This window comes from Talpa occidentalis, unplaced genomic scaffold (assembly GCF_014898055.3).
Source record: "Talpa occidentalis isolate TD23 unplaced genomic scaffold, MPIMG_talOcc4v2.1 talOcc4.15, whole genome shotgun sequence".
NCBI classification, from domain to species: domain Eukaryota; kingdom Metazoa; phylum Chordata; class Mammalia; order Eulipotyphla; family Talpidae; genus Talpa; species Talpa occidentalis.
Genome location: NW_023601543.1, coordinates 21,786,290 through 21,809,676, shown reverse-complemented (window position 1 = coordinate 21,809,676; position 23,387 = coordinate 21,786,290). Strand labels below are relative to the sequence as shown.

The 23,387-nt window shown below is 40.4% G+C and overlaps 1 pseudogene; it reads left to right on the top strand.

Moving 5' to 3' along the window:
- The first annotated feature begins 17,187 nt into the window (after positions 1–17,187).
- On the top strand, positions 17,188–20,445 carry LOC119245537 (cytosolic 5'-nucleotidase 3A-like; annotated as a pseudogene).
- Positions 20,446–23,387: the final 2,942 nt, after the last annotated feature.

The following is a 23,387-nucleotide window of genomic DNA, read 5'->3' as shown; positions in this document are numbered from 1 at the left end:
TGTGAGCATCCCCTTCACTGGGAATGGCTTCTCTCATCACTTGTTTCAATGTCTTATATTTTTCATTGTTGCAACAAAGATAAATTCTCGCTATTTGCAACAACATGGATAGAACTAGAGGGGATCATGCTAAGCAAAATAAGTCAGAAGGAGAAAAGAAATACCAACTGGTATCACTTATATGTGGAATGTAGAGAAACCAAATAAAGGGGCAGATAAAGTCAAATCAGTAATAAGCCCTAGAGATCTGACTGTTGAATTGAGGCACCATAAGGGATGGGGAAGGAGGAAGTGAAATGTGGGGAAGGAACACTATGGACGATGGTAGAAGATTATGGGTGTTTTGGTGGTGGGTGCAGGGTCATAACAATACCTGAAAGGGGAGATACTATCCCTCTAAATCAGAAGCCATGTTGTAAACCAACATTACCTCAATTTAAAAAAAAAAGGGGGGGGGAACTGTATTCAGTCAGAACCAAGCTGGTCAGTTTGAGAACAGAGCAAACAAGATCTATGGCAAATAGCTTAAAACTTCTAAATAAGCAAGTTAAATATTACTAAAGATATAATGATTTCTTTTACAAGAACACTAAGGGAGACAGAAGTAGGTATTAAGAACCACAAAAGTGATCTAAATTTTAGATCTAAGAAAACCAATGAATCAAATTCTCTTGTGACAAGCTGCTGAGAAGCGGTCTATGTAAAGTATTGTTTGAAAGTGCAAAAAGATGAAGCCACAGGGCACTAGGTCATGCCCAGATTACCTCTGTGGACCACCATAAACTGTTTTAAAGATTTGGAAAGACTTGGGCCTCCCTGGTAGTGCAACGGGTTGAAAGCTGGGCTGTGAAGCTGTCCGCAGCCTCTGCAGCGCAGGTTCGATCCCCGGGCAGCCAGGGAGCTGCCCACATGGCACAGCAGACCTCTCCTGACTCTCCTGCTGCTCCCCTCAGCAGTGTATTTCAGTCCGTCTGCCTGTTCTGTTCCCCACTCAGTGTCTGGTGAATCCTCTCACCCACCCACCCCCACACACACATCTGGCCTATACCCCAGTTCTTATATGCATAAATAAATAAATCTTTTTAAAGAAGATTTGGAAAGATTTAATTTGGCCTCATGAGAACACTGACTCAGACTAGATGTTCTACATTTAAAAAAATAATTTGGAATATTTATTGCATTTGCCTGAATTTTACATGTCAATTACTAAATAGCTTCTATAATTGTTTGCTTTCCAGTTTCATTAAGGAAAGGATGAGATAGTTGGTAGGATCCTTGATATGTCTCTCCTGACATCTAGTGGATGGATACCAAATACCATGATACTATAAAATCTTTAAAAGATCAGTTTTGGGTAAAGCAAATTGCATGGTTTTTAAAAATGATCTAAAATCTTCTCATATATCAAGATGAAAAGCAAAATAAAGTATTTCCTACCGGTGGGTTTAAATTGCACATATATACTTTCAATAGTTAGGTATGTACCCACTACAAACCAGGGTAAATTTTCATATAGCTTAAAGATTTCAATGTAAAAATTGAAACCATTGATTAAAAATTCACTTTTCCTTATCCTCTAATAAAGGAAACACACATTTAAAAACTAACATGTAAACTGGTTAAAAATATATTGTATTGAAAACTGTATTCAATTATTACAAAATTAAATGAAAAAAAAAAAAAGAAGTATAAGTAGTCAAGAAAGCCCTGAAAAATATGAGCCCAGGGTAGGGAGGAACTACCCCTAACTGCTAACAAGATACACTGACATTCTGTGCCCACATTCCTTTCTCCCCTGTCCCTGGCAACCACCAATGCCCTCTGTTTCTTGGAGTTTGACTGCTTTAGATAGCTCCTCTGTGTGGAATCACACTGTATTTGTCCTCCTGTGACTGGTGTATTTCACTTGGCAGAAGTGGTCGAGATGTATTCTTGCAGTGTCTGAGGATTTCATTTCTTTTTAGGCTGTATAATGTTCCCTTGTATGTACATACCACTTTTTCCATTTTTTAAATTAATTCATTTTTTAATGAAGTACCTTTTTTTCTTACATCTTTGTTAATTCTTTGACAGTATAAGGATTTCTCCCTTCAAGTGCGGTCACCATAGTTCTCCCACCACCAAAGCACCCATAGTCCATCACCATAGTCCACTGTGCTCGCCCCCCACCTCCTCCCTCGTTTTTACTCCCCCTCCTCTATCTCTTTCTCTCTCTCCCCTCCTGGATACCTCAGATCTGTGGTCAGTTTTCAAGGTTTATCTTTGTCTGACCCTCTGTTTGGTCTCTCTGTAGGCCACATATAAGTCAAACCATCTAGTATTTATCTTTCTCCTTCTGATTTATTTCACTGAGCATAATCCCTTCCAGTTCCATTCATATTGCCACAAATGGCATGAGTTTATCTTTTGATTGCTGAGTAGTATTCCATTGTGTATATATACCACATCTTCTTGATCCATTCATCTATTTTTGGGTATTTGGGTTGTTCCCATATCTTGGCTTTTATAAACAGTGCTGCAGTGAACATAGACATACAGGTTTCCTTTTGAACAGGTTTTTCTGTTCTTTGGCATATCATAATTTCTTTACCCATGCATCTGTCCATGGACATTTGATTCCTTCTACCTCTTGTCTCCTGCAAATAATGCTACAATCAACACAGTTATAAAAAGAGCTCTTCAAGATCCTGCTTTGAATTTTTTCTTTCGTCCATGTTTAAATATTCCAGTAATCAAAAAATATGAAAAGAATGGTCACATAGAGACTAAAATACATGAACAACATAACCAAATTATATTATAAAATGGGATTTTAATGAATATCACTTAAACCCAATGTTTAAATAATCAATATTTTCAATAATTAAGTATTGATTTTATCTTGCAATATCAGCCACTAGAACCTAGGTGCGCATTGCCTTTTGCAAAGTAAATAGAATTGATGTACATGTATCAAATCATAAGTCTTCATCCAAGCATGTAAATCAATAAAAGGAAAAATGCATTTCCCTCTCACATTCATTACCAAGCACATGTTTGTATGATTTATTATGTATACAGGAACAAACACTTGAATTGGCCTAATGTTCCTTTTGATTATAATTAAAATGGATACGCTTAGCTCCAATATTTGTGTTGTCTTAGTATTTATGAGGATATAAATTCACTCACTTAGTTTCAAAGTAATTGTGATTATTAGACTTGAAGAGGCCCTTTTATCTTTGCATTTTGCCTGGCTTTGTGCCAGTATAAATTAGCATAAAAGAGGTAGTGAGAGATAGGGTTAAAATATAGTTATAATTTTCACCTGAAGCATTATAATGGCGGCAAACAAAATAATCATTAGTGGGTGAATGGGAAATCAAGTGGAAAACAACTGTGCTCTTTTTCAACAGTTTGATAACCAGATGCATACTTCAGAATTGTGAATATTTTCTCTCCATAGAGAGCCTTTCCCAAGGTTGTCTTTTGTGTATGTGACTTGGCTCCAGGTTTGTTAATTTCTACAAATTATAGTAATATGATTCTAGAAACAGTACTAGTTTGTTATTCTTGGTTTTGCACCCCTTAATGCCTATGCATGCTGATCACATACAGGCCTAGAAAGTTCATGGAATTGGTATAAGCATTCATGACTGCTGCAAAGTTTTTTTTTTTTTTTCCCTAACATTGGACTACATATTGGGCTCACGTGCCATTGGAAACTTGGAGCTACAGAATTGCTGCAGAGATCCAAAGCTTCATAACCTCACTGGGCAAATACCATTGAGTAGAAGGAGTACACAGAGAATAATCTGATAGTACAGCCTTTGTATCAATAAGATGGCCAGGGGTCAGGAGCAATACGGAGCAAGCTGGATCTTACTGAGCAGGCAGTGGGAGAATAGAGCTGGCTAATGGGGAAATGCATTATGCACTCCGCCAGGCTTTACCTACTAGCTCAACCGAAGCCCTTGAGGAGTATGCCCTCCATTGCATAGATAGTACAGGACTTAAAAAAAAAAAAGTAAGGTGGGCGCAGCAGCCGCCAGAGATTAGAGAAGAGAACTGAGGCCCTGGAGAGTCTGGCTTGAAGTATGCCAGCATATAATTTTTCTGGGTACATGGTGGAAACTACCTCTAATTCTTCTCCCAGGGGACAGACTTGCCACCTGTGCTCTCCTCTAATTATCTTTGATCAGGCTTATGCTGTAGGAAGTTATGTTTCAGCAGCTATGATTGGGCCCAGGGCATAGCTAAGTCTGTAATTACTATCTGGTTAAATCAGAGCTCTTCTGGAATTTAGCAGCCATTTGTGTAAACTGCCTCCATATTTTCAGACTGTAAACTTGTCCTTTTTACTTGTATGAAATCTCAGACATGAACCAGTAATAGTAAGGAAAAGTGAAATTGTCAGTGAATTAACAAATGCATGAAATGAAGATAGATAGCCACTGGCAGGAACAATGTGTATTCATTGTAGAGAGAAGGTATACCCTTGCTCAATAACCTTTCAAATGGCAGAAAGATATGCCTGTAGGGGTACTTCCTGTTTGAGAATACCAAAACCTTAAAAGGTATTCCTCCAATTAACCACGGAGATTGTTACATAAAGGGAAGTTATCAAAAAAACTGGATTCAAATCTCACACTTGCACGTATATTCTGACTGTGTGCTGTTAGGGGGAACTCACTCAACTTCTCTGGTCATCAGGTTTCTCATTTTAAAAACCTCCCTATGCATACCTCAAGGCTGTAGGGAACATCAGATGAATAACATGTAAAGAACAGAATAACATAGAATATCTAGCGCCATCCTTGGGGCAGTAAAAGCACTTATTTTTTTTTTTTTTAGTTTTTTTAAATTTTTTGTTAGTTTTTAAAAGCACTTAATACTTGACCAGAACAATACTATCATTTATTATTATTTATTATTAATAATAATATCAACATGGAAGCAAATAGGTCTTCTGGGCTCTCTAGTTCTGAGCAGCGTGATTTGCTTCTGTCCTATATCGCCTTCTCATATTTCCTCTCACCCCATCCAACTGCTAATTAGAATTGCATGGCAGAGTTAATCAAGGGAACACTTTCAGGCTTAAGTGAGGGAGCCATACTCCTTGAATTGAGAAAGACTATTTGCTTTTTTACTCCCTCTCTAATACCCCTGAAATGGTCCAGTTGATGAGGTTAAAGAAAATGGTGCATAAACAACAAGCTAATGATTTCCAAAGGAATTGAATACTTATATAATTTAATGCAGGTGGTACTTACTCAACAACCCTCTCCCTTAGTAAACAGAAGAGGAAACTGTGAGTAAATCACAGGCATCTAAGTGAAATCTCTCACGGCACCTTCTGCATGTATGTCGTAAAACCTACATTCTGCTTTGCTGCTCACCTCTCAGCTATGTGCGATTGAGAGCTTGGCAAGACAAACATGAAAATATCCTTAATCAAGTGCATATGTGTAGATCCTGCACTGCGCTTAGAGGTGGATGAAAAAGAATCGGAGTCTCTTGTTTATGCACTTGGGCAGCTGTACTCTTGGACCCACGCCACCCTGATTCCCCACTGAAACAAAGGAAGCAAACTCTGTTTTCCAGAAAATAATGCCTAACACTTTGGCCAAACAGTTGTCTCCAAATCTCATCCTCCTTAAAGCACACTGTAATAATTATGAATATATGATTAAACGACATTTGGAAAGATTACCTGTGGGCGTTTGAGATGTTTAACTTTTCTCATTTTAAGCCACCAGTACCGTGGTCATTTACTTGGACTTTAAAGGGCAAGGCCTGACATTTGGTCTTTGATGGATTTAATAGGCCGCTTGTAAGCTTAAAGGTTTTGCCTGGTTAAATCAGGTTTTATCACAGAGGCTATTTGCAACTTTATGCTCTGTCTCACAGAAGAGCAGTGTTTGCCTTTGCACTGAGCGGGGCAATGCCAACTCAAGGCTTCTCCCTGAGTAGCTCTGCAAAGAGAAGACCCTTGGCATTGGGTCTATGTTCTTAGCCTCCCACAACAACCTAGATGAAGTGCTCATTGTCACTCAGGGTACTGTATGGCTTCTGAATGAGTGAGCAACTGACTTTTGGGAAAGACTAAATGATGATAATTCTCTGCCATATTATGAACTGCTAGTGTGGTTTCCCTTATTCTTCACCTGGTGGAAGGGGAAAAAAACATATTTCAATAATAAGCTTGAGAAATACATTTTCTATGGATTCTGTGGAAATAACTCTCTCATCTGTATGGGAAGTTGAACCTCTGCTGGCCTTGTACTGCAGCTTGGCAGGCCTCTTGTTGACTCCCTCAGGAATTGCTTAGAACAGTTGTTCTAAATCCAAACTGTTTCCATTGCTCTCAAGTCCCCAGTGCTGCCCCAGCTGTCCCTCCTCTCACAGATGACCTCACCACCTACTTCACAGCAAAGATTGTGGCCACGTAGGCTTTCTCAACCCCCTTCTTTTTTCAAACTGCATAATGGCCCTTTTGCCTGGACTCTACCACAGCCTGTTGTCTCAACGAAAGCTGTCTCGCTTTTTCCTTGCCAACGCTGTGTCCCCTACTTGGATACTTGATTCTATCCTATCACCACTCCTGAGAGAAATTGTTCCATCAGCCTTCTCTACTGACTCCTTCCACATGGTCGATAAACACACTCAGTGGCCGTCTGACTTGGACCCAAGTTACCATCCTATATCTCACATTCCTTTCATCAAACTTCTCAGAGATATATAGTCTGTGCTCACTTACTCCTTTGTCAACATTAATTGACTCACTAGCCCCTGGCTACCTAGCTTCCACCCGCCATGCTCTATCGAAACTCCTGCCTTGAAAGTCAACAAGGACTTAATAATCAACCGATTCAATGGCTTTTTCAATGGCTAGAATTCACCCTGCTTGTCTTAGCTGCAGCTTTTACTAATATTGACCTTCACTCCTCTTAAAACTCTCTAATTTGGCTTCCACAAAATTACTCCAATTTTTCTCATTGACTGCTTCCGGTTTGTTGACTTTCCCCGGTCTTTGGTAAGCATCCCCCAAAGGTCCTATCCTTGGTCTTTTCTAGTGTCTCCCCTTTAATGACTTCACCAATTCCAGACTTGATTACGTTCTCTATGTGGACGGTTAGCTAATCTCTACCATTCATTCATGTCTTCCACCATTAGTTACATACAGAAAGCATACCAGGTAAGTCAAGTCTTTACACACTTTATCATTTTCACTGGGACATTTTGAAAGTGAGAGAGAGCACTGTTAATTGTTAGAGCGGAGAACCAGGCATAAACTCAGAGGTCCCTGGGCAATCCGGGACCTATCGTCGCCAGAAGTATCAGGTGTTCTGCCAAGTAATATGAAATTGCAAAGGTAAATCACAAACATATCCTGCTTGCAAAGAGCATAAAGTCTAGTAGAGTGATAAGACATCAACATAAATAAACAGAATACTATTAGAAAGTGATAAATATAGAGAAGTCTAGTTCAAATATACTATGTTTTGTGGGCGGGTGGAATTTATTGTTCCCTTGAAGAATCAGGAGAAGCTTGGTGAAAACACATGCTGGTGGCCTTGGACATAGGAAGATGGTGGTGGGTAGAAGAACAAAATGAGAGTCACCCCACTCCTTATTCTTCAGTATGTGTAAAAGAGCCACTCCCGGGAGGCACTGCACACCTGTGGGTCTCTTCGTTATTTAAAAATATCCTATCTTAGTAACTTTTTTGTTACTTCAATGAGTGACTTTTGTACTTATTACAAAAATTTTCTACTAGATGGCAGGAAAATACAATTTTCTAACAAACAGTACAGGACAGCAATTTTATGACAGAGAGGAATAAGTGTTTTTTGCGAAAGTGACACCTTTTTCTACTTTGCACCAAGATTCCACCTGGGCTAGAGATGATTGTGAGTATGTGCAAAGGCGTAACGCTGTGGAGCATAAACAGGTCAGAAAGACTCAATCTGTCTAACCAGAGCAAGGGGCACATGAGAAGACACGGGAAAAGGGAACTGGCAGACTGGATTCTTAGCAGATTGTGCAGAGCCTTGAGTGTCAGCACACAAAATCGGACTTTAGGGGTCTCCCTGGTGGCCTAGGGGTTGACTCTCAGTACTACCACCATGATGGCCCACCCGCACAGCCCACAGCAAAGGCCTGACTTTGATCCCCGCCCAGGGAGCTGATCCATGTGGCACAGCAGACCTCTCCTGTCTCACCTGCTGCTCCCCTCAACAGTGTATTTCAGTCAGTCTGCCTGTTCTGCTCCCCACTCTCTCTGGTGAATCCTCTCACCTCCCACACCTCTGGCCTGCACCCCAGTTCTATGCAAAGATAAATAAATCTTTTTTAAAAAAATCAGACTTCAGTCAGCAGGCATAGACTTACATGGTTTCCAGCAGCTACTTTTGGAACAATGTATCAACTAGTTTCAAAAGGCAAGGACTGGAAGTGGGGAGAAAAGTTAGAAGGTCCTTGACCTTCTGTATAGATCAACATATCCCAAAGCAGCTCTGTGGAACCAGATTTCAGTGGCAGCACTGGACAGCAGGAGCGTGAACGCAGAGAAGGCTGCCTGGTTTCAAGCCGCCCTAGCATCTCCCCATAGCTCTGACTCATCCACATTTTTCCCTGAGTGACCTGCCCATGCTTCGTATTCATACGCCTCAACTCAAAGCCATTATCTTTCCCCTTAAGACTATTTTCTTTATGGGTACCACCATAAAATAAGGGTGCTTTAAATAAAAATATGAGAGATAAGAAATCCAGGGCTAGTGTATGGCAACACCACAAAATCTTCAGGGATCCAGACTGTTAGGTATATAATCTGCCATTTTTAGGGTGCAGGTCTCCATGGCCCAAAATGAAGGCTGGAACTCCAGCCATCACATCTATGTTCCAAGCAGTGTGCTGGAGGAAGAAGAGGAGACATGTGTGATCTCTGCCTTTTAAAGGAGACTTCCAGGAAATACCACATAACACACCCACTTCTATTTGATTAACCAAAACTTAGTCATGTGTACACGTACAAGGAAATGTGTGAGTGTCTTTCAGCTGAGTGAAAATGTGTCCAGGAAAATCTAATTTCTTTTATAAAAAAAGAAGAGGAGGGGAGGAATGGGGAGGAGGAGGAGAGGAGAATATTTGGAGGTAAGTGACAGTGTCTGCCATTGAAGGTGAGACTCCCTAAGGTTGAGTGGCAGAGCAAGGGGTGGCGTCAAGGGTGACACGTTTTTCAGCCTGAGTGTTTGGGAGAAGAGTTTTTCTCTTATTTGTAACTGAATCTAATCCCAGTATACTCCAGAGTCAATTTATGTATTTCCAGGAAGAACTTTAAAATAGTTTCCCCATTTGGAACAACTCAGGAGACACCACTCTACTATAGTTCCACTAGCACATTTGCTCATGGCTACGCATATAAATTAGAACTAGCAAAGAACTATTTCAAGTCCTTGCTACTAGATTGCAATAGCAAGAATCACAATCTACCCAACCAAACTCTCAAACAGTTGTTACAATATAATAACTGGTTTATTATGATTATGCTTTGAAACTATATTTCCAAGGAGTTCAAATACATTTCTGCTTCTTAGAATTTTTAATCTAATATGTATCACAGGTGCATGAGCTACCTAGGAGACAAGTAATTTAACACTCATTTTATTAAAAGGGTCAAAAATAAAATGATACTCTGGCCACCAAGTCTTCTGTGCTTTCAACAAGCAAACTTGTTTCTCCCAAGCAGGTTGGTGACCCCAGCCTTACCTTCATTACCCCTCTAAAAACGTCTAGGTGCACACCATTAGCCATGGGGAGAACTGAGGCCTAGATTGCTCAGCGTTCCCACCATAGAGTTGCATGGGCCAAATAAGATGATTCAAAACAGATTTTTATGTTTTCCCAGATAGAGCTCTCCATATGCACAGACCAAGCAGCCAAAAGTATATCCAAAAGATGTTGCTGGACTGTTCAAGAAGCCAGACCAAGAGAGATGACAGACATCTTGAAAAAGGACCTTCTCTACCCAGGACTTGATAAGCACACCCAGGAAGGAAGGCGATTAAGGAGTAAAAAGAGGACAGAGAGCAGGAAAAGGGGCTGACTTCTTGTTTTTGCTTTGCTTTGCTTTGAGGTTCAAAAAAATGCACTGGACTTAAACAATATTTTAATGAGACAGGTCAGTATTTACAGTCCTTCGATCCCCATTTAACCTTTCTGCGCCTCATCTGTTAAGTATGTCGGCCAAGATCACATACCAAATCAGTGAAACAGTCATCATGAGGCCTCCAGTGCCTGGTTCCCAGTTTCATATTTTAAGTAAGCCAAGTGACAGAAGAGAGGGGAAAACTGGGTCAGAGAAACAAAGTTGGCCTGAAACCAATCTGTGTTACAAAATAAGCCAATTACACCAAGACATAACATTTCTCATCTAAACAGAAAAATAAGTTAAGGCCCTAACATCTTTCTTTTCCAATGGATATATAGAGACTCGTTTTAATGTTGAGAGGGGTCAAATGATGGATCTACCATCTTTATCAGTTCTTTTGTTTGATGAGGCTCCATTTCTTGTGTAATTTCAGGAAAATTAGTGAAACCAACAAGTAATTGGTTAATATAACACAACTATAAAGATCCAACTAAGTAAGAGGTGTTTGCTGAGCAAAACTTGCCTAACACCAAAGAGAGATGGTTAAATACTAGGTGTTAGTATCTTTCCTCAAGATTCCTGGTCATCTAAATTGTTTTCTATCAATTTCTTCTCTTGTTTCCTTAACTTTAGATTTCTTGAATTTGTGCTCCAGCTTTGATAGCTGCCTCTCTTCCCAATAATTATGGTGTCCCATTCATAATTTTTTTAAAGCTTTATTTATTGTTTATTTATGCAAGCACTGTGGTACAGTCAGAAGGACAGGAGGGTGAGAGAATTCACCAGAGTCAGAGCGGAGAGCAGAGCAGGCAGAGTGACGAAGTACACTGCTGAGGGGAGCAGCGGGCAGCAGGAGAGATCTGCGCACCATGTGGGACCCTCGCCTGGTGGCCGGGGATCGAACTGGCACTGCAGAGGCTGCGGGCAGCTTCACAGCCCAGCGCTCAACCACTGCGCCACCAGGGGAGGCCCCATTCATAATTATTTTTTGAACCTTGGCTTCCTGGCCTAAATATCAATGTCTCCAGTTCCTTTGATCTTCCTGTCATTCCTATTTCTAACTCTAGCTCTGGTTCTCGAGCTCTGTCTCTCCCTAATTCACACACATGCTCACAAAGGGAGAAATAACTCAGGTAGATTAGACAGATTTCCAGGACTTTCCATCAGGCACCCAGAATATAGAAGCTGCACAAATTTTTCTTACTCCTGAATCTAAAACACTGTGGAAAATTCAGTGAAGTAGCCTAACTCAAGGCAAAACTGATAAAAGCCAATTTAAAGACCCTCAAACAGCTGTGAATGTGCTTACTTGCCCGTTTCTCCACTCTCCATCAACCCCCCAAATCTGGGTTTTCTCCTACAACTACAGCTATTCAGAGGCACCAGGGCTTTGAACTGGTCAGGTCCTCTCTGGCAACCCTCTGCAGTCCTATGTTGCATTCCCGTCACATGTCATTGCACTAGGGTATGGAGAACACAGCAATGCATTTTCCATTAAAACTATAACACCAGAATGACACCTGTTGGGAATGGCCAGGTACCCCAGAAAAAAGGAGGGACTTGTGCCTGACCCATCAAGACCCCACCTGCCACTCCCCAGCTCTGAGCAGGAACTTGAGTACTGGGCGCCCCCTACCTCCCCACCCCATCCCACAATCCAAAGGAGAGAGATTAGGAGCTGAGTTGGGGAGCTTACTTCCCACCTCACTGAATGTTTAGGACACCGGGTGACTCTGGGAAAGCTTGGCCATGCTCACCCTGAGGGGGTGGATTCCTTTCTCTCTAAGTAATTGCTCAGGACTACCCACCACCCCATGGTTCTCCCATCAGTCACGTTTGCTTGCTCTCAACACCCCAGAATCGGGACATTGAGCAACATATCCCAATATCAATGCCCATTTTTAGCCCCCTTCAGTTTGGCGATATTTTGAGGTCCACCTCTGAGACTAGGCGTTTGAATTTTGTCCAGTTTTCAACTTATGTTGTTCATTTATTCCGACAAAATTGAAACCGGGTTATTTTGATTACAGAAGTATTATACACTCACTATGAAGAATATTCTCTCGGGCCTCCCCTGGTGGCGCAGCGGTTGAGTGCTGGGCTGCGAAGCTGCCCACAGCCTCTGCAGTGCCGGTTCAATCCCCGGCTACCGGCGAGGGTCCCCCATGAAGCGACAGATCTCTTCTGCTGTGCCCGCTGCTCCCCTCAGCAGTGTATTTCGTCAGTCTGCCTGTTCTGTTCCTCGCTCTGGCTCTGGTGAATTCTCTCGCCCTCCCGCACTTCTGACTGTACCCAGTGCTTGTATGAATAAATAAATAAATCTTTTTTAAAAAAAGAATTCTCTCTCTCTCTCTCTCTCTCTCTCTCTCTCTCTCTCTCTCTCTCTCTCATTTCCTGGCCACGGGGTGTTGAGGTGGACCCGTCGTCCTCTGCAAAGGCCCACGGTCATACAGTCATGTTCTTCACCTGGGACAGACATCGGCCATATGCAAGCAAATGATTTCAGACAAACGGCCTGATCTCCCAGCACTTCCAAGAGCAAGCACATGTACACTTCGAGACCTGCCACAGACTTAGGGAGACTGATGCGCGAAGCGCGCGCGCACACACACACACACACACACAGACGCGCACATATGTAAAGCAATTTATCATTTGCAACTCATTTTAGATTGCCTGATTGTTTTTAAAATTTCTCCTATTTCCAATCTGAATTTTTAAATTTTCAAATACACATTTTGGTTTTTCAAGAAGCAATTATTTGTCTATCACAAGATAAAGTTCAAACTTTTTATAATTTTATTCTTAAAAAGAAAGACTACTTTTCGTGTACCAAGACCACAATCATTTTGAACTTGATTTCATTACTCTCTCCAACTGCTCAGTCTTAGAATTTTAAATTGCTTGTGATTCTAGAGTAAGGGAAGAGCGCCACCTTATGGTAATATTTTGAAGTACGGCAAAGAAAATGCCACTAACTACACTCTCCAAACCAAATATTCTACCCTCCCTCTCTCTCACTGTGTACAAGGTTTTTAGAATTGTCCTCCTAGAAAATTCATAAGAGAAAGGTATAAAAAATTCAGACCACATAGCCAACAGACTGAAACTCTTCTTCCATAGTATGTTCAATGTGACAAAATGGTCAAAGTTGATTTAAAATTGAGTAAAGGCTTTTACTTGGTTATTAGATTGGGTACTAGTTGAGAACCTACACCTAAATTAAAAAACAACTCTGGAGCCTTTTTTATGTGGTATGAAACATAGCAAAAATAATAGCTAAGGATCACTGAGTACTTACTATCTACAGGTTATGTGAGATATAAGTAGATACTAATTTACTACTTCAACAATCCTATAAAGGAAGGTAAGGTTATAAACTCCATTTTACACATGGTGAAACTGAGGCCTAGAGAAGTTACATAAATTGCTCAGTCAGGCAGCTAATAAATGGTAGAGCCAGGACTTGAAACTCACTAGTTCAAACTCTAAAGCAACCATGCTACACTCACAAAATAAACAAGTTGAAGCCATGGTCTTGTCCAAATTTTCTCAAAAAAGACAAAGGCAAGATAAGAGCCCTGGTTCAATTTCATTCCTCTCATGACCATCACAGATCTGTAATTCTTTGGCTCATCTTCTATGTTCTCTCCCTACTCTTGCAATGACACTGTAATTTTTAATATATAAAGTACTGTAGCAGAATGCTATAGACTGAATGCTTGTGTCCCACCAAAATTCATATGTGGAAAATTAATTCTCGGGCCTCCCTGGTGACACAAGGGGTTAAGCACAGCACTGTGAAGCTATCCACAACCTCCGCAGCATGAGTTCAATCCCCAGCCTGCCAGGGAGCTCCCCACATGGCGCAGCAGACCTCTCCTGTCTCGCCCGCTGCTCCCCTCAGCAGTGTATTTCAGTCAGTCTGTCTGTTCTGTTCCCCACTCTGTTTCTGGTGAATCCTCTCACCTTGCCCTGTATCCCAGTTCCTGTATGCATAAATAAATAAATCTTTTTTAAAAAAAACTAATCCTCAATATTATGGTATTAGTAGGTAGGAGATACTGAGGTCATAGGAGTAGGGCCCACGTGATGGGATTAATGTCCTTATGAAAATTGACTGGAGAGCTTGAGAGGACACAAGTAGGTGGCCTTCTATGAACCAGGAAGCAGGCCCTATTTACAACCTTATTCTTTAAAAAAAAAAAAAAAAAAAAAAACAATAAACAGGACTGTTTTTAGTATACCAAGTGGCACCAGACATTGAATCTGCCAGCACCTTGATCATGGACTTCCATAACCTCTCCATAACTGTCAGAAATAAATGTTTGTTGTTAAAGCCACCCATCTTTAGCCCTTGAACTTCATTCACTTACACACATATTGAAATTGACATATTTTTTTAAAAATCCACCAATGTGAATGCTATTTACCTCAGAATTATTTCTAATTTATTTATTTCTAAGAAATTTGGTCTCCTGTGTGATATAGGTAAAATCTATTGAGATTTTTTTTTTTCAATTTCAACTAGTTTTTCATGGAAAATCAAAAGTGGTATTTTCCAGTCATTTCAAGATTAATATCAAAGTCCTATTCCATTAAGGAAAAAAATTTCTTATTCATCTGTCTAACAGAAATTTATTGAATTTTGACTAATCCTAGGCTCTGGGGACACAGAAGTGAAAAGGCCAAATATGGTCCCTGCCCTGGGGAAATTTATGGTTCTGATTATTATTCAAGATAGAAAAGAAAGAGATTACTTTGACCCAGGGATGCCTTCCAGATAATTTTTTAAAATAATATGTTACCTTCAAATAAAAATCACCAGCATGTGCACTCTCCAGCTTGGTGACAAAAAAGTAAAATTATAATCCTTGTAATTCCACTCACGGAAAATAAAACCCATGAATAATCCAATGGGAGGAAAATAAAGTTGCACTCTATATCTAAACATTAACAGACAATACTTTTCTTAAACTTCCAAAACAATGGAATTAAAGAGGCCCAGGGCTGTCCTGGGTGCCAAGCCGCTGTGGGCATCTTGCCTTTGGAATTTGGAATTCCTTGCTAAACTGGAGACAACCTGGCTAAATTCCTCGTCTTTTTATGCCTGTAATATTTTGGCACCACCCAAACTGCAAACTCTGGAAATCAACAATCTAACAATTTTCTCGACATCATTTCTGTCTCCCTGCATTCTCTACTCAGTTTCTCGCCAGTCCTCTCTCTCCCAACATTTCCACTGCACAGTCTGGAAGTTTTATTCCGTGGTAAATAAAATCCACTTCTTCCTTAGATACTCACTCCACTTCTTGTTGCTCACTGAAAGCCTACTCTCCACCCTACCACACCAAGACCCACAGAGCCATGCCAAAGTTATACTTTCTTCCACAATTTGTATCCTGGGCTTGGGTAAGAGTTGGGGAGAACTGTGTTACCATTTTCCTTATCCCCCCCACGGCATTTTCAAATCCAGGATTCAACGAACTTTTTCTGTGAAGTACCAGATAGCAAATATTTTAGGCTTTGTGGGACATACTGGCTCTGTTGTAACTACAGCTCGTGTTATAGCTTGAAAGCAGCCACAGATAATATGTAAACAAATGGGCATGGCTCTGTCCCAATACAATCTTATTTACAAAAACAGGCAGCTCAACCAGATTTGACCCACCGGCAGGTTGCTACTGTGTATTCTTAGCTACACATATGGAAACCTGAACTTCTCTTCCCAGACGTCTCTTGCCTTACCTTGTTCATAAAACCTACCTGTAGATAATGCCTGTTATCCCCATTATACTTTTTATTCACTGATTAATACTTCGGCACCCACTCTTTACCATACAGAGCTCAGTGCTTGCTCTGGTTTCCCGGGATTACCATACCCCAGCACTTGCTATTTGTTTCCCTGCCCTTCCATTCTGGCTACCTTCTAAATTCCTCTATCAAAAGTGGACTGGGGCACAGGAAACCAGAATTGTTCATACAAAAAAATCTTGGACTGGGAAGGTCTTGGAATCTTCCTAACAACATGAAGCGTCTGGGCCAGAGCAGGGCTACAGTTCAAAGCAGCACACAGTGCACACTGCCTGGCCCAGTGCAGTGGGGCATGGCGATGAGGATGAGACCCAAGGGTGCCCTGCCCAGTGTGGCAGCTTTGATAAGCCATGCCTATTCCTAGCAGTACATGCTAGGCACTCAATGAAATATGTAGACGATAACTTGTATCGCACTGTAGTTTTCTCTCTCTTAAGTCTTTTTTAAAAAGATTTATTTATTTATGAATACAGAGCTGGGGTGCAGGCCAGAGATGTGGGAGGGTGAGAGGATTCACCAGAGACAGAGTGGGGAGCAGAACAGGAAAACTGACTGAAATACACTGCTGAGGGGAGCAGCGGGAGAGTCAGGAGAGGTCTGCTGCACCATGTGTGTAGCTCCCTGGCCGGGGATTGAACTCGTGCTGCAGTAGCTGCGGATTGCTTCATAGTGCTGCATCTTGTGGCACCCCTTGTGCCACCAGGGAGGCCCCTCTCTTAATTCTTCTATACAAAGACTTCTAATAGTCTTTGTCAATATTATGTCTTGGAATTGAATACAAGTAGTTGAATCCCAAGACATGGTTTGACCCTTTCTGGTTAAAACCCTGTTACTGGTCCCAGCAATGTCCTGACCTAGCTGGCCTGACCCAGGGGTTGACATTCAAGAGCAAAGTGAGTAAAATGGGTGATTAGGAAGATGCTAAAGGGCCTTGGCTATCAGATTGGGAACCATGAACTTCACTGTATAGGAAGTGGGGGATCTGCAAGGTTACTAAGCAGGGAAGCAAGAAGAGGAAAGCTAAAGTCATGTTTTAAAATCTGGCAAAGCAGTAAGCATAGTAGTAGACATTGACTGAGAAGGAAGACCGGAAGCATGAAATCTATTAGAAACCAATTTCAGGAATCTAGAAATGAGGTAATCAGCCAGCTCTGCCAACCACACCTGCTTCATTTCTTCAGATTTAATCCCTTGTCAAACAGAATCTAAATGGGGAACCCTCAGCCAGCATTGCAGGACAGATGGCCACATTTGGAACACACTCAGAACATCACGATGACCAGTAATGAAATTGATACCACAGCAGATCCCACTTTCAAAAGTCTTAAAAAGAGCTCCTTAGGTGCTTCTACATAAAGTGTCTCTTTGCACGATTAGTGCTGTGGTGGTGGGTGTGGCGTGGTAATAGCTGAAGAGGTGATAGTCTCTGGAGGATAACATTATAACCTATTTCCAGTTTGTATATTGCCATTGTTTTCCTTCTTTTCCATTGTTTATTTTGTTTTGCCTTTCCATGGGCAGTCATGGCTATGATAAGCAGTAAAAATAATTTTCTTAAGCAGAGACAATAAAAAAGAAATCAGTGGAGTCTGAGCACAATTTTAATCTTCATTAGGAAAATTCAAAGCAACCACAGTTGAAAGAAAAAGAACATAGTGGAAAATGTTGCTTTCAAGCAAGCCCTCTCTGAATTTAGTGTTATGCTATATCATGTCAAATGCTGGGAGGAGCTAGAAACAAACTAATGCAAAGTATAGATATTTTCTTGTATTGTTGCTCAGCCTTTCTGTTACTACAATGGGCCAAAATGAAAGAATCAGATGTTATGATTTTGACTAAAGAGATGCCTATGCCACCCTGTGACAGCTGGTCTTGAAGATTAGGCCATTCTTTGAGTGTAATTGGATAATGCTGGCTTTGTGATTTGAAGTAGAAGGCTAATACAGGGAGTTTCCAATGACAACAAAACTGTTAGATTGCTGGCATGGCAACATGAAAAGAAAAAAAAAAACAAAGTTTACTGAGAAACTGGAAAAGTCCTCTTGCCTGTGTCTCATGCCAGTGGCATGTATCATTTAGCATAGATTGGGTTGCAAATATATTTATATTTAATATAACTTGCATATTTGCAAGTATAAAAATCTTAGCATAGATCATAAATGAATATACAATAATATGCAGGTTGTATATGAGGGTTAATTTTAAACAGAAATCATAGTTCTGACTTGTAATCTGTGTTATGTGAACATATTTCAAATAGAAATTCATTGCACAGAACAAAGATATAATTACATTCTTCAGTTTATGTGTTACCATAATTGTGAACATGTTTTATAAAATGCACCCATGAGTAGGTTCATTATCTCTAATGGAAAAAAGAGAATTGCCAGGATCATAATTCATAATCCTATTGTTAATATGGAAATAAGTCACATACTAGCTGTTAGAAGACCAAAAAAGAAAAAGGAAAGGATTTCTAGCAAACAGTGCAATGTCAGACACATAGGTTGTTACAATATGTGTACTGCATTTCTAATTATATTTTTTCTAAAGCCTAATGGCAAAAACTTAAAAGATAATCTTAGACCAGTCTTTCTCAAAAATGGATATGAAAATTACCCAACATGGGACCCTTGGATCTTTGATTCACCTGGAGGTAAAGTAGTCTCTGCAAACATACCCTACCTTTATCCAAAATAAAAACTGTGGGGCCTCCCTGGTGGTGCAAGGGGTTGAGACGCAACCTATGCAGCAATCCACAGCCACTGCAGCACAAGTTCTTGTATACATAAATAAATCTTTTTAAAAAATTATTAAAGAGCTGCCAAACAGGGCCTCCCTGGTGGCATAAGGGGTTAAGCACCGCACTACGAAGCAATTTGCAGCCTCTGCAGCATGAGTTCGATCCCCAGACAGCCAGGGAGCGACCCACATGGTGCAGCAGACCTCTCCTGACTCACCCGCTGCTCCCCTCAGCAATGCACTTCGGTCAGTCTGCCTGTTCTGTTCCCCACTCTGCCTCTGGTGAATTCTCTCATCCCCTCCCCCACCTCTGGCCTGTACCCTAGCTCTTGTATGCATAAATAAATAAAATCTTAAAAAAAAAAGAGCTGCCAAACATCAGATAATAACAGCCTTTGATATGACCCAGAGTAGATTTTCTATGAAGGAAAAAGATACCCAATGTGTCGCAATGCAGACAGAAGTTACTGCAACTAAAGGAAAAATATTATGCCATTGAAATTGAACCTCATCTTATTGTAGAAGAGAAGTACTGTTATGTGGTTAAATGGTATATTAAATCACATGGCTGTTTGTTGAACAAGCTATACCAAAAAGCTAACCTTAAAGAAATTTTGGCAGAATCTGACATTATACTCACAGAAGAATATGAGAATTTCTTTGTTAAGCTCCACCAACACCGTATTCCTATGTTCGTATTTTCGGCTGGAATCAGTGATGTACTAGAGGAGGTCATTGAGCAAGCTGGTTGTAGGGTAAGTAAATGGTAACAGGCTTTTCAGCCCTCCCAACATTAGGATAGATAGTGGATCCCTGTGGTACTGAATGCATGCCTGATGGCGGGCACCTGGAGTAGGGTGTAGGCATACGAAGATGGGATTCACCTGGGCTAAGGCTAGGCTTATAAGGGCAGCGTCACAGGGACGCCAGCAGAAGAGCAGAGAAGCAGAGACCACCACAGAATACCGAATAGCCCCGCCTGCTGTGTACCTGATAAATCCAAATAAAAAGCCTGCAAAAGCCACTGAGGGCTCCAGGACTCTCTTCTCTTTACCCCATCTGCTCGGATCATAGAGATCCTGCTTCATATCCTCCTGCCACTACACTGGTGTTTATCATCCAAACGTCATATGGATTTTGATGACAATGGGGTGTACAAATGTTTTAATGAAGAACTGATCATGTGTTTAACAAACATGATAGTGCCTTGAACAATATTGCAACCAACTAAAAGACAACAGCAACATAGTTCTACTGGGAAACTCCCAAGGAGACTAAAGAATGGCAGATGTGGGGCCTCCCCGTTGGCACAGCGGTTGAGCTCTGGGCTGCAAAGCTCCCCGCAGCCTCTGCAGCGCCTGTTCGGTTCGATCCTCAGCCGCTGGCAAGGATCCCACATGGTGCGCAGACCTCTCCTGCCGCGCCTACTGCTCCCCTCAGCAGTGTACTTCATCAGTCTGCCTGCTCTGTTCCTCACTCTGGCTCTGGTGAATTCTCTCACCCTCCTCTCTTCTGACTGTACCCAGTGCTTGTATAAATAAATAAATAAATCTTTAAAAAAAGGGGTGTGAGGGGAAAAAAATCTTTAAAAAAAAGAATGGCAGATGTGATGGCCAATGTTGAACACATTCTGAAAATTTGATATGTAAATGAGAGTGGATGAGATTTTAGACAAGTACATGGACCATTATGATGTTGTTTTAGTAAAGGATTAACCACTGGTGACAGCCAACTCTATCTTACAGAAGATTCTATAAACAAGTATTCTTTAAAAAGACCCTCTCCTGTGGATGCAATTTATGAAAGAACTGCTCATCTGTTCATCTTGCTGCACGTCTCCTATTTATAATATATTCTTGCTCTTGAAGTTTTTCCTTTCCATTACTGAAGTATTTTTAGACATGCTGAATCCATCAACTGGAAACTCTTTTTCTTCCCACCTCTCTCAATATAGTCCTTACCGCATTTTCTTAACAGATTTTTAAAAATCATTAAGAAAAATTTAAAAAATAGCTCCCTACATTTTCAGAGTGAATTTCATAGTTTAATGTTATCAGGAAGTTTTCAGGGAATCTGTTTATACTTGGAAAGCTATATAGAAGTTTAAGAAGTTTTATGAAATATTAAAATACATGATTTTAAGTACTGCTGTTTTTCTAATTTGGGTACAAAATTCTGATGGTATCACCATCTTTTGAAACTGTGTTATATTCAGCTATTTTATTTGGTTTGAAAATCATTATTTACCAGAAAATATGGCATTTGGTGTTTGACAAAACTATTAGTATCCACGTCACTAATGATTATAAAATGTTCTATGTTGAAACTCGGATAATAAACATGAAATGAAGTTTTAAAAAAATAGTGTTATAAACTGAATTGTGTCCTGTTAAAATTCACATTTTTACTGTGGTAATGGAGCAAATTGGTGATGGGAATTTTACAGGGACTAAACACAAAACAAATAAATAAAATTCACATTTTGAAACTTCAAAATATACTTCAGAACTTGACAATTATTTGAAGATAGTGTCTTCAAAGAGATAATTAAGTTAAAATGAGGTCTTCAGAAGGGTCATGATCGAGTACAACTGCTGTCTTTATAAAAAGAGACTGAGACACAGACACAGACTGAGCAACCATGTGAGAACACAGCAAGAAGGCAGCCAACTACAAGCCAAGGAGAGAGGCCTGAGAAAAAACAGGCTCTGCTAACACCTTGGTCTTGGATTTCAAGCCTCCAGATTTGTGAGAAAATAAAATTTCTGTTGTTTAAAATCCAACCCCCCCCCCCAAAAAAATACAACCCAATCTGTGGTATTTTGTTGTGGCAGCCCTAGTTGACTAGTACAGACCGGAAACTCGTAAGGGGATTGTAAAAACCATTATAGATCTACACTTTAAATCTTGAAAGCAACATGGATAGCCCCTCAAAACATGCTAATTAAAAGAAGCCATCACAAAACGTCATATATTGTCTGATTCCTTTTTTTTTTTTTTTTTTTTGTGGGACCCTCGCCGGCAGCCAGGGAATGAACCGGCGCTGCGGAGGCTGCGGGCAGCCTCCCAGCCCAGTGCTCAACCACTGCGCCACCAGGGGAGGCCCTCCATTTATTTTTTTAAAGAGTTATTTATTTATGCATACAAGAGCAGGGGTTCAGGCCAGAGGTGTGTGTGGCGGGGCTGAGAGGATTCACCAGAGACAGTGGGGAACAGAACAGGCAGATTGACAGAAGAACACTGCTGAGGGGAGCAGCGGGCAAGTCAGGAGAGGTCTGCTGTGCCATGTGGGTAGCTCCCTGGCCAGCTGGGGGATTGACCTCGTGCTGCAGTGGCTGCGGATAGCTTCACAGGTTGTGTCTTAACCTCTTGCGCCACTAGGGAGGCCCTGTCTGATTCCATTTATATGAAATGGCTGAAACGGGCAAATCTATACTAACAGAAAGAAATGAGTGGTTGCCTAAGCCTGAGGAACCTGGAGGAAAATTCAGAATGGCTGGTAAAAGGCCACAGGGTTTCTTCTGGGAGTGTAGAGTGTGTCCTCAAATTGATTGTGGTCTGGTTGTATGTCTCTGTGGATTTAATAAAAACCATTAAAGCATAAAATGGGTGAATTGTATGTTTTGTGAATTACTCCTCATGAAAGCTGTCTTTAAAACTCAATGTATAGAAAGAAAAAGAAAAATACCGGATGGTCTCACTTATAGCAGGAATCTAGAAAACTTACATAAGGGACCAGGAAAAAGAATAACTATAAGAAAGAAAATATCAAAATCAACAAATAACTATGAACCAGAGACACTCTATGGCAGGTGGGGGGCGGGGAAAGGAGGGCTTGGGGTCAAAATAAGGAGGTTGTAATTGTATGGGGAATATAAAAAATAAAATTTAAATTAAAAAAAGAATTACCATAAGAATGGTAAAAACAGGGCCTCCCTGGTGGCGCAGCGGGTTGAGTACTACCCTGTGAAGCTGTCTGCATCCTCTGCAGTGTGGGTTCGATTCCTGGCCGGCCAGGGAAAAAATAAAATAAAATAAAACTCAATGTATAGCAATAAAGATGAAAATCACGAAATTAAAATTATGTAACCATAGGCAGATGAAATTTTAAAAATTGTGTGATAATGTACTCAATTCCATACAAATTAATTTTAAAACCTTGGTGTAATGGAAGGTTCCTAGGAAAATAAACATCCAAATTCCTGTGAAGCTGAAAATGTTGTCAGAGTACCCCTCACAATATACGAGTACCAGAAATTTCAGGTATTCTGTCAAATCTTCAAGTACTCAATAAGTCTTATTTCACCTGTTTCATAGCACAGAGAAAATTCCAATTTACCTTCCTCAAATTTCAAAGAAAGCCTTAGCTCAATCTCATTTATGAATATCAATGAAAAATTCCTATATAAAATATAAAAAATAGAATATTTTTCTATTTTTCTAAAAATAGAACAAAATACAAATGATCAATTGGGTTTATTTCTGAGAGGAAATTTTTTAAGGTTAGGGAACCCATTAATGTAACTCACTATAGTAAAAGATCAAGGGTGAAAATGTTATCACTTTCATAGATACTAAAAAGGTACTTGATAAAATTCAACATACAATATAATTTAAAACGCATATATATGTATATATATTTGCCTAACATGATACTTAAAACAGTTTGATACTAATGTACAAATACAGAGACATAGCA